The following is an 8,984-nucleotide window of genomic DNA, read 5'->3' as shown; positions in this document are numbered from 1 at the left end:
GCCCTGGGTGGAGCTGAAATACAAGCAAGCAGAGGAGCAGGGCAGGATAGTTCTGACCTTAAAGTGAATATCCAAACTGCAGGGCATGGCAGAGGCTGCACAGCATGGAAATCCAGAGGGAAGTGTGACAGGCACTGCACAAGGTCTTATAGAAATTGCACAATCAAAGACCCTTTCAAGTGCGTGTTCTGGTATGAGGTGTGTCCTGTTGCAGAGCAATATCCTGCTGCTGCTGGTCCACACAGACTCTTGGAAGTGGATATGTCCCAGAGAGGATGAGACAAAAATCCCTCTCTGATCCCTTCTCTCTGGTTCTCTCAATGCTTTCACTCTGCGGGCTGTTCTTCAGCTTCAGTTTTGAATAAAGAGGCCATCACTGAAGGCTCAGAAATTCCCTGCCTTTTCTCAGATAATTTCAGTTCCCTGATCAGCACCTGGAACCATGCAAACCTTGCCTTACAGAGCTGCTGCTGTGTTGGTTTCCTCTGGACTTTGTAGAAGATCACATCCCGTACCTTGTACAACGCCATGTGTCCAGTATTTAGTCTGGGCTATAGGAACAGCAATAAATCCTGTGGAAATGCCACTGCCCTGTGTGGTCACACCCAGAGGGATGAGCGCAGGCACATTTGGTGCTGATTTCCTGAGGACAATATCACTGCCATGACACTCCTGACACAGCCAAGCCCATGGGATGGGATGTCTGATTGCAAGATCCTGGAGTGGTCTAATTCTGGTTCTTTTGAGTGAGAGCTATGAGCCAGTGAGGGGCTGTCCTTCTTGCTTTGAAACAAAAGATGTGGTTGTTTAGCCTCAAAAGCTTCCAAGAAAAATTAGGATTTATATCCCATGTCAGTCACTGGCCAGGAGGAAGCACCACACTGGACAACCTCCATCTGTGTGATAGAAAGCTGGAGATGTTTTAGTTTTCCATCAGAACCACAGACACCAAGAAATTTTTTCTCACACCTGTTCACCAACTTTTGGGGACTCTAATTCATTCTCATTTACAGCAAATCATGTTCTTTGCCACTCCTGAGTCAAATCCATTTCCTGAGCTGCAGCAAAGCTTATCTCACCAAAGCCTGGCTCACCCTGGGAAGGTGAACAGGACTCAGTGTGGGCAGGAGAACCCTTCCCTGGCACAGAGGGGGAAAAGGGACCTTGAAAGGTCTGTACAGAGGATTTGGGAGAGGCTGTGCATGGCAGACAGGAAAAGGTGGAGTTCTGGGGTAGTCCACTCAGTCATGGAGAGCAGCCAGTCACAATCCTCAGTCCAAACTCCTTTTTGTAACTTGGTGCCAAAGGAGCATCCTGAGAAGAGCAGAACCTGCTCTGTCACCAGGAGGGAGGGGGATGACAGGGGTGACCTGACTCAATTAGCAGGTGTTTTACACCAGCTTCAACAGATCTATGTGAATTTGCCTTTTATTTTACTTGAACTTTTACAGAATCTAAGTTACCGCTATGAATAATGTTTAAGGTTTTGTGTATGCTTGCTGCTGAATTTAAAAATATCCCACTGTTATTTCACCCATGTCAGAGACTGGCTCCACAATCCGTACAACAAACATGCAAACTCTGCCCATCTGCTCACATTTCACTGAATCTGTGCTTTAAAAAGTGACTCAATGTGTCTGCAACAGCCTATAGAAACACAGGGCTTAAAAATGTTCTCAGAATTACTCATCAGGGAACCAAACAAATAGAAAATGCTTCATTAACATTCCCAGCATCAAAACCAGACAAAAACAAAATTCACTTTATTGGTTTAAGAGACCAAATCCTGCCCTAAGGAGCAGTAATGAAACCACATAATATTGTTATAGTGTCCCTTAAACTGTAGTTACTCTACAAGTTAAAAGACTCTGGACCACTAAGAATGAGAATAATCTGGCAAAATATAAACACCTACATCTCAGAACTTCAAACCCTTTGAACTCCTTTCTCAGTGAGTTTTAATGACTCCAGTCAGCAGAGTGGATTCCTCCATGTCAAAGGGTAAAATTGGGATAAATTGATGAATCACACTCTACAAATCCCCAGCCTGGGATGGACCCAGGCCCGTCTGTCATGAGCATCTCTTCAGTTGGAAGGGAAACTCTTCCAGAACCTCTCTCAGGTAAGGACAAGTTCTCAACTTGCTCACCACCATTGCCCTGAAGACATGAGTGTCACAGATTAACAGCTCAAAACAAAACAAGGTGGTGCTTGTGCTCCCATTCTGACCTGACATTCCTTACGATGACTTCTTCCCCTTTGCAAGGACTCTGCCTTCAGGAGTATCAGCTCAGGTGAGGGTCACTCTGATATCTGATATGCATTAAGGGATGGCTGTGCTCCCATTCTGTCTTGCAGCTACACCTCATTTATAAGGACTTTGCTCCCATTCTCTTTTGCAGTTGTGTCCCACTTATCCCCAGCCCTCACTGCTCCATGGAGCCCTCACCTTTCATTCATTTCCTCTCAGAGCCTGAAGTAGAAATTCACATTATATCCCCCAAATTCACATTATCCACATGATCCACCCATTGTCCTGAAAAGTGCTTCTTCCTCAACATGCAGTGCTCTGGCACACTCACCCCAGCCCCTCATGGCTAATGAGCAAACTTGGTTTTAATGGTCCAGGTAGAATTATTGCACAGGCAGAGCTGAAATGCAGTTATATTACAGTCACCAGCACTAGCCAAGCTGACAAAAAATTATGAAAAAACAATAAAAGTAAATTGATGCTTCATGCCCAGAAACACTCAAAGACATAAAAACAGAAAGGAAAAAAATCTTTTTCCCCTGGGCAGGATTCCAGGCCCTTTTGCAGATACAAACAGGAATTGAGGGAATACAGCATAGGTGAAGTATAGTCACAAGCTATCACTGAGATGGTGTGGGCAACCTGTAATTAAGGGTCTAATTATTTACCATGGACACTTGGAAGTCTCCCAGAGCTGCCCATTGCACACACAAAGGTTTCTGATTTCATGGCATTTTGAGGGCTCTGGGCATTCACTCCAAGCCAAGACACAAAGATTATCACAAATACACATCCGGACATTCCTGCTGCTCCTCCAAGCTTCTTGGGAGGAATTTGGGTGGAGTTTGCAAGTCTGAAGTGACCTGAGCCACCCTCTCACAGGGATGTCACACAGTCCCTCTCAGTGCCATGCTCTGGGTGACAAGGTGGTGTCAGGTCATGGGTTGGACTCAATGACCTCAAAAGTCTTTTCCAACTTAATTGATTCTGGGATTCTGGCATCCTTGGAGTGTCTGTCTCTCACACTTCTCCATCATTCCCACTCTGCTCTCTTCAGCCCAGGGGCTGCCCAGTGCCACAGCACAGGGTAAGAATCTTCTCCCCCTCCTTCCCACTCGTGCTCTGTCTGTAACTGCTCTGGGCAGGTGCTGAGCCTCCCCTGGCAGCCATTCCCCATGCAAACCCAATTATCAGGATTGTGGGTTGGTGCCAACTCTGCCTGGCAGAGCTCCTGTTTAGTTCCCAATTTATTCCTCCAAGGAGTGATATTTCTGCTAGGGATGGGCAGGCACATTTCGTTTAATTTCAGCTCCACCTGAGCACCGTGGGTGAGATGTGAGAGCATCCTGCTGGCAAAAGGTTGTGGAAAAACATGGGAAGAGAGGAGTCAGCAGGAGGATGGAATGAGCACAAGAGGGAGCCGAATATAAAAATGTCCAGCCACAATTTCCAATCACTTTCAGGTAATTATCAGATATACTGATGAAGATGTAAGAAAAGCAGTTGGTTAAATCAAAAATCTGAAAGACGGGAGCAAAGTGCTCCCAAACAAGCAATTGGAAAATATTTTGCCCTGCAGGCCCCAAACTGGGAGAAATGAGCTCTGCTGAGAAGAGCAGGTCAGTTCCAGGGTGACAAATAGGCTGTTTCCCACAACTTGTGGAAGAAAGCTGCCACAGCTCCTCCTGGGGAGCTGGTAAAACTGGGGAAATATTCACCATTCCAGTGTCAGTTCTCTTGGCCAGAGTGTTTAGTTGCTGTTGGTTTGGGTTCAGCCCCATCACTCCCAGAAATCTGCTGACTCTGTGTTTGTTGTAAGAGATGAACCCCCTCAGGGGTGTCACCCTTAGGGGTGTCACTCCTGCCATTGCACCTCAGTGCCCCTTCCCTGTGAGGGTGCAGAAAAGCCTCTGATCACTCAACACCATGCAGGTTCCCTGGTGCCTGCCAGGGAATCTGGGACAAAGTGGGACACAAAATGTCTCTGGGAACACCTCACACACTGATGGGAGTCACTGGCTGGAGGGTGGGACACACTGTGGGACACAGGGGAAGAGCATTTGAGGATTACACAATTCAAGTCTACAAATGTTTATCTGGGGGAGATGGGAAAAACACCAATCAAGGGGCTTTGGAGGGCAACAAATATGAAAAAATAAAGAGATGAGGAAATAAAAGGAGCCTCCAGCTTCCCTTTTGCTTGTCCAAGCTGGAAGATGTCAGATCTCAGTCTGAGCCTTCCTTGTGCCAGGTGATGCTACGTGAAGTCCTGTATCTGCTGAGATGTCCTGACTGACCTGTGGGAGTCAGGAGGGGCTGGGCTTCATTGTGTTAATGGCCACTGTTTGCCATGACAGTAAATTCAAAAATGGGAGATGTCCCTAAAAAGGATGTGCACAGATTTTGGGATGGCTCCCAGGATGGCAAACTTTCTGGATGTTCACAGCCAACACTGACTGATCTAGAGAGTCTCAGCACAAGGAATAGTTTTGGTGGGAAAGTGTTGGGGTCTCTGCTGCTCAGAGTGACCCTGAGATGTGTTAGAAAGTCTCTTTTCCCAGCCTGGTGCTTGAAGAAGGGGTCAGGGCTCTTCATTTCTCGGTCTCAAGGTTGTTTATTGCATCTTATCAATAAAATTCTTTCTCCTGCCCTGCCGAGGTCCATCCAGCAGGACAGTTCCAGGCACTCTGCCTCCCCTGGGGCAGTGTTATGTCTTTATACTAAAAACTACATGTACAATGTTTACAATTACTTCCTAATACCCATCACCTATGTTAGACAGTGAGCTTCTACTCTAAACCAATCTGTAAGTGCCAACATCACAGCAGAACATGGAGGCCAATAAGAAGAAGGAGAAAGGCTGGACATGCCCAGTTCCCTCCATCTTCCTCCCTGAACCCCCATATCAAAACCCCAAAATCTACTTTTCCACCCCGTGATAATTCCCCTATTATTCTACCTAAACCGTTGTGGCTTGCTGATCTTCATATAAGGTTGGTAACTTGCTCCACGGGTCATAATCAAACCCACAGGTGTTTTGGGCTCTGTGCCAGGGTCTCTGAGCCCCCTGGCAGGGGTCTTGGCTTCTCAGGACGGCCAGAGGGATGTCCTGGGTTCCCACAGGAAAGGAACCTTAAAGCTCATCCAGTGCCACCCCCTGCCATGGCCAGGACAGCTCCCACTGTCCCAGGTTGCTCCCAGCCTCATCCAGTCTGGCCTTGGACATTTCCAGAGATGGGGCAGCCACAGCTGCTCTGGGCACCTGTGCCAGGGCCTGCCCACACTCACAGCCAGGAATGCCTTCCCAATATCCCACCTAACCCTGCCCTCTGGCAGTGGGAGCCATTCCCCCTTGTCCTATACATGGAGGAGGATTTAATTAATCCAGGAGTCAGTGATTTCAGCATCAGGATTATTGTCTTTATCCTTTTCTTGCATGGGCTTGAAGGAAGCTCAGGTAACACCCATCTGTCCTGACACCCCACTCATGTCTGAAACAAAGAGTGGGTGATGTTCCTGTGAGGTGTCTGGGTGTCCTCAGGGCGATGCCCTGCCCTGGGAGCTGTGCTGCTGCTGGCACAGAGCAGGAGCTCGTGTGGGGTGTGAGCTCAGGGCTCCCAGAGCAGGAGCAGCTTCAGGGAGTGCAGAAGGCCCTGAGGAGCTGGGGTGAGAAGGAATCTGAGCCGAGCCCAGAGTGGAGATTCACAGGCACCACGGAGTGCTCCTGCCCAAGTGCAGCTGGGATTTAATCTGCTGCTCCAACAGTCTGGAACACGAGCAGGATGGAAGCAAGCCAGGCCACGCTGCATGTCCTGGAAGCCACCCAGGCCTCCCTGGTGCAGAAAACAAATGCTCAAAACAGTCATGGGTGCAATCAGCAGTCCCAATCACGCAAGGGCAGGGCACATCAGACAATTCCTGTGATGGCATTGAGTCACTGTGTGCTGAGGTGCTCCTGTGACACTGTGACCATCTGCAAGGATGGCCCTGCAGCCCTCTCAGAATAAAGGAATGCTTGGAACAACCCACTAACCCAATAAAAACTGGGGGTTCCATTAATGGAGGGTGAAAGGGAGGAGGAAAAAGGAAAAAAAGTGGAATATTTGAGCACAAGGTGTGGGAGAGGGGCTGGCAGTGTCTGAAAGGAGCAGGGGCTGAGTGGTGAGCACAGAGCTGCCTGTAAGGGCTCTCGGGTTTTGGTTGTTGATTGCTGCCCCCAGATGTGCAGGGTGTCTCTGCTTCGACCCGCGCGGCTGAAGAAAGAATCAGAGCTCCTCAGTTTTCAGTCTTGAAGTTGTTTATTAATTCTTATCTATGAAATTTCCTTTCTGCCCAGCTGAGATCTGCTCAGCAGGGCAGCCACAGGCACTCTGTGTTGTCCTTTTATATTACAAACTACCTATAAGATATTTACACTTAATTCCCAATACCCATTACCTGTGTTAGACAGTGAGCTTCTACTCTAAACCAATCCCTAAGTGCCAACATCACTGCAGAAAATGGAGAGCAAGAAGAAGAAGGAGAAGAAAGGCTGGACACACCCAGATTCCTCATCTTGTCCCCATAACCTCCATACCAAAGTTCCTAAAATCTACATTTTCACCCTGTGATAATTTTATTATTATACTATTTAAACTTCTATAACTTTCAGTTCCTCATACAAAGCTGCTCCAGGGGTCACAATCAAATCCCCAGGTGCTCTGGGCTGCGTGCCAGGGTCTCTGAGCCCCTCAGTGGGGTCCTGGCAACTCTGGACACCCAGAGGGATGCGCTGAGTTCTGACAAAGGGCAGCAACCACCCTGGAGACCCCCACAGGAAGACTCAGTGTGTGCAAAGAGCTCACAGCCACACCAGGGCTCACCTGTGACACTGCTGGTGCTCTGCTCAAGGGGCTTCTGTTACCAAAAAATACAAAATTAGCAGTATGGTTAGATGTGGGGGAAGCTCACAGGGGATGCTCTTTTAACATGCCAGTGTTCCTCTTTGTCCCTCAGCACACTCAGAATTGGAGTGGTGACCTCAGGAGTCAACAGCAAACGTTGAAATTCCTCAATTCCTGTGCAACACAGTCCCTGGGCCAAGTCTCCACTCAGCTCCACAGACTCTCCTCACCCAACAAGATATTGAAGACTGAATTATTCTCAGACTCTTTCTCATTTCCATCTTGTCCTAGAAAATTTCCCAGCACTACATTACCTCTGTAGAATGTATTTTTGAGGTAGGAGACCACAGGAACTCCTGACCTGCTGCTTGTTGGGAGGATTTCTCTGCCCAGTTTTGGTGCAGACATTGGAGTCATCTATGGAGACACAATGCAGTAGTTGAAGCCTTGGCTGGGGATTTCAGCCCTTCACAGCTATCTGCAGTTTCTCCCTAAGAAATTCCTTCCTATTCCAGTTTTTCGAGGAAATCCTCACACCTCACAATGCTCTGTTTGAGCACTGATTGATTATTTTGTAATCTCCGCATATCAGCACTGAAGTGCTACATCAGGGACTCCACTGGGCCCAGCAGTTATAATTTTACAAAGTCCTTTTCCCGACAAATAATGTAACTCAGAATCCCAGGAAACCACTAAGCAAATTAAAATCCGATGCACAATAAACAATTCAGCTTTAAAAAATACACAGCACAATAAATGAACCAGAACTGGCCCCGTTCCCATCCACAAAGGAAGATTAGTGGGAGCAGTGTGACCTCTGCAAAGCATCAAAACATCCAGGAGTGCAGTATAAAAGTGTCCACCCCCTTTAATTGCTGCTTTGCCTTGATTGAAAAATATCAGATATTTTCTGAAAGGGACCATAAACCTCCCATAAATTTTGTTCCAGAGAAATGCAAATCCCTTTCTGTCAGTAACCCAGCACCCAGAGTGTGCCCAGTGCAGAGCAGCTGAGCCCTTGTGGAGAGGAGATCAAGGCCCCAAGATCTGAGCTGGATTCATCCTCCTGCTCAGGACTGAGAGGCACTGGGGCCAAGAGTTCTAGGGGGTGGAATTGGATGGGCATAAAGGTCCCTTCCAACCAAAATCATCCTGGCAGTCTGTACAATTCTATTTATTTCCCCTATTATTCATCATGGATTCAGGACAAACTTTGACATTTCTGGCAAACGCATGCATTTCCCTAAAAGTTTGTGGGAACTCAGCACATCACTCCTGATGTCCAGAGTTACCGAGACAACCCTTGGGGGGCTCGGAAATCCTGGAACGTTGCCAGAAGTGCCTGGTGGCTTGAATTTGACCCTTCGAGGGATGTGCCACCTGTTTGAGGACATGAGAGTCACTTGGGAACGAATGGTGCAAGAATGATGTATTTACAGGGTGAAATATAGATTTTAGGGTTTTGGTACAGAGGGGTTGTGGAGACAAGATGGAGGGATCAGGGCATGTCTTGTCCTTCTTCTTTCTTCTTCTTGTCATCCATTTTCTGTGGTCATGTTGGCACTTTGGGATTGGTCCTTGGTGAAGGTGCACTTGCTAATATGGGTGAAAGGTATTGGGAAATAAAGGTAAATATGATGTTCGTAGTTTTTAGTATAAAAGAAGATGACCGCCCAGTGGGAGGTCAGAGTGCCCTTGGCTGCCTTGCTGGTCAGACCTCTGTCGGGCTGGAAGAAAATTTTGTAGATAGGAAATAATAAACAATTCGAAGACTGAAAATCTGAAGAGTGCAGACTCACCCTTTGAAGCACGGGCTGTCCCAAGGCCATCCTACACGTGTCTGAGCAAAC

The sequence above is a fragment of the Melospiza melodia genome, chromosome 26 (assembly GCF_035770615.1).
Source record: "Melospiza melodia melodia isolate bMelMel2 chromosome 26, bMelMel2.pri, whole genome shotgun sequence".
Lineage (NCBI taxonomy): Eukaryota > Metazoa > Chordata > Aves > Passeriformes > Passerellidae > Melospiza > Melospiza melodia.
The sequence above is the reverse complement of the archived record's forward strand: the minus strand, read 5'-3'. Positions refer to the sequence as shown.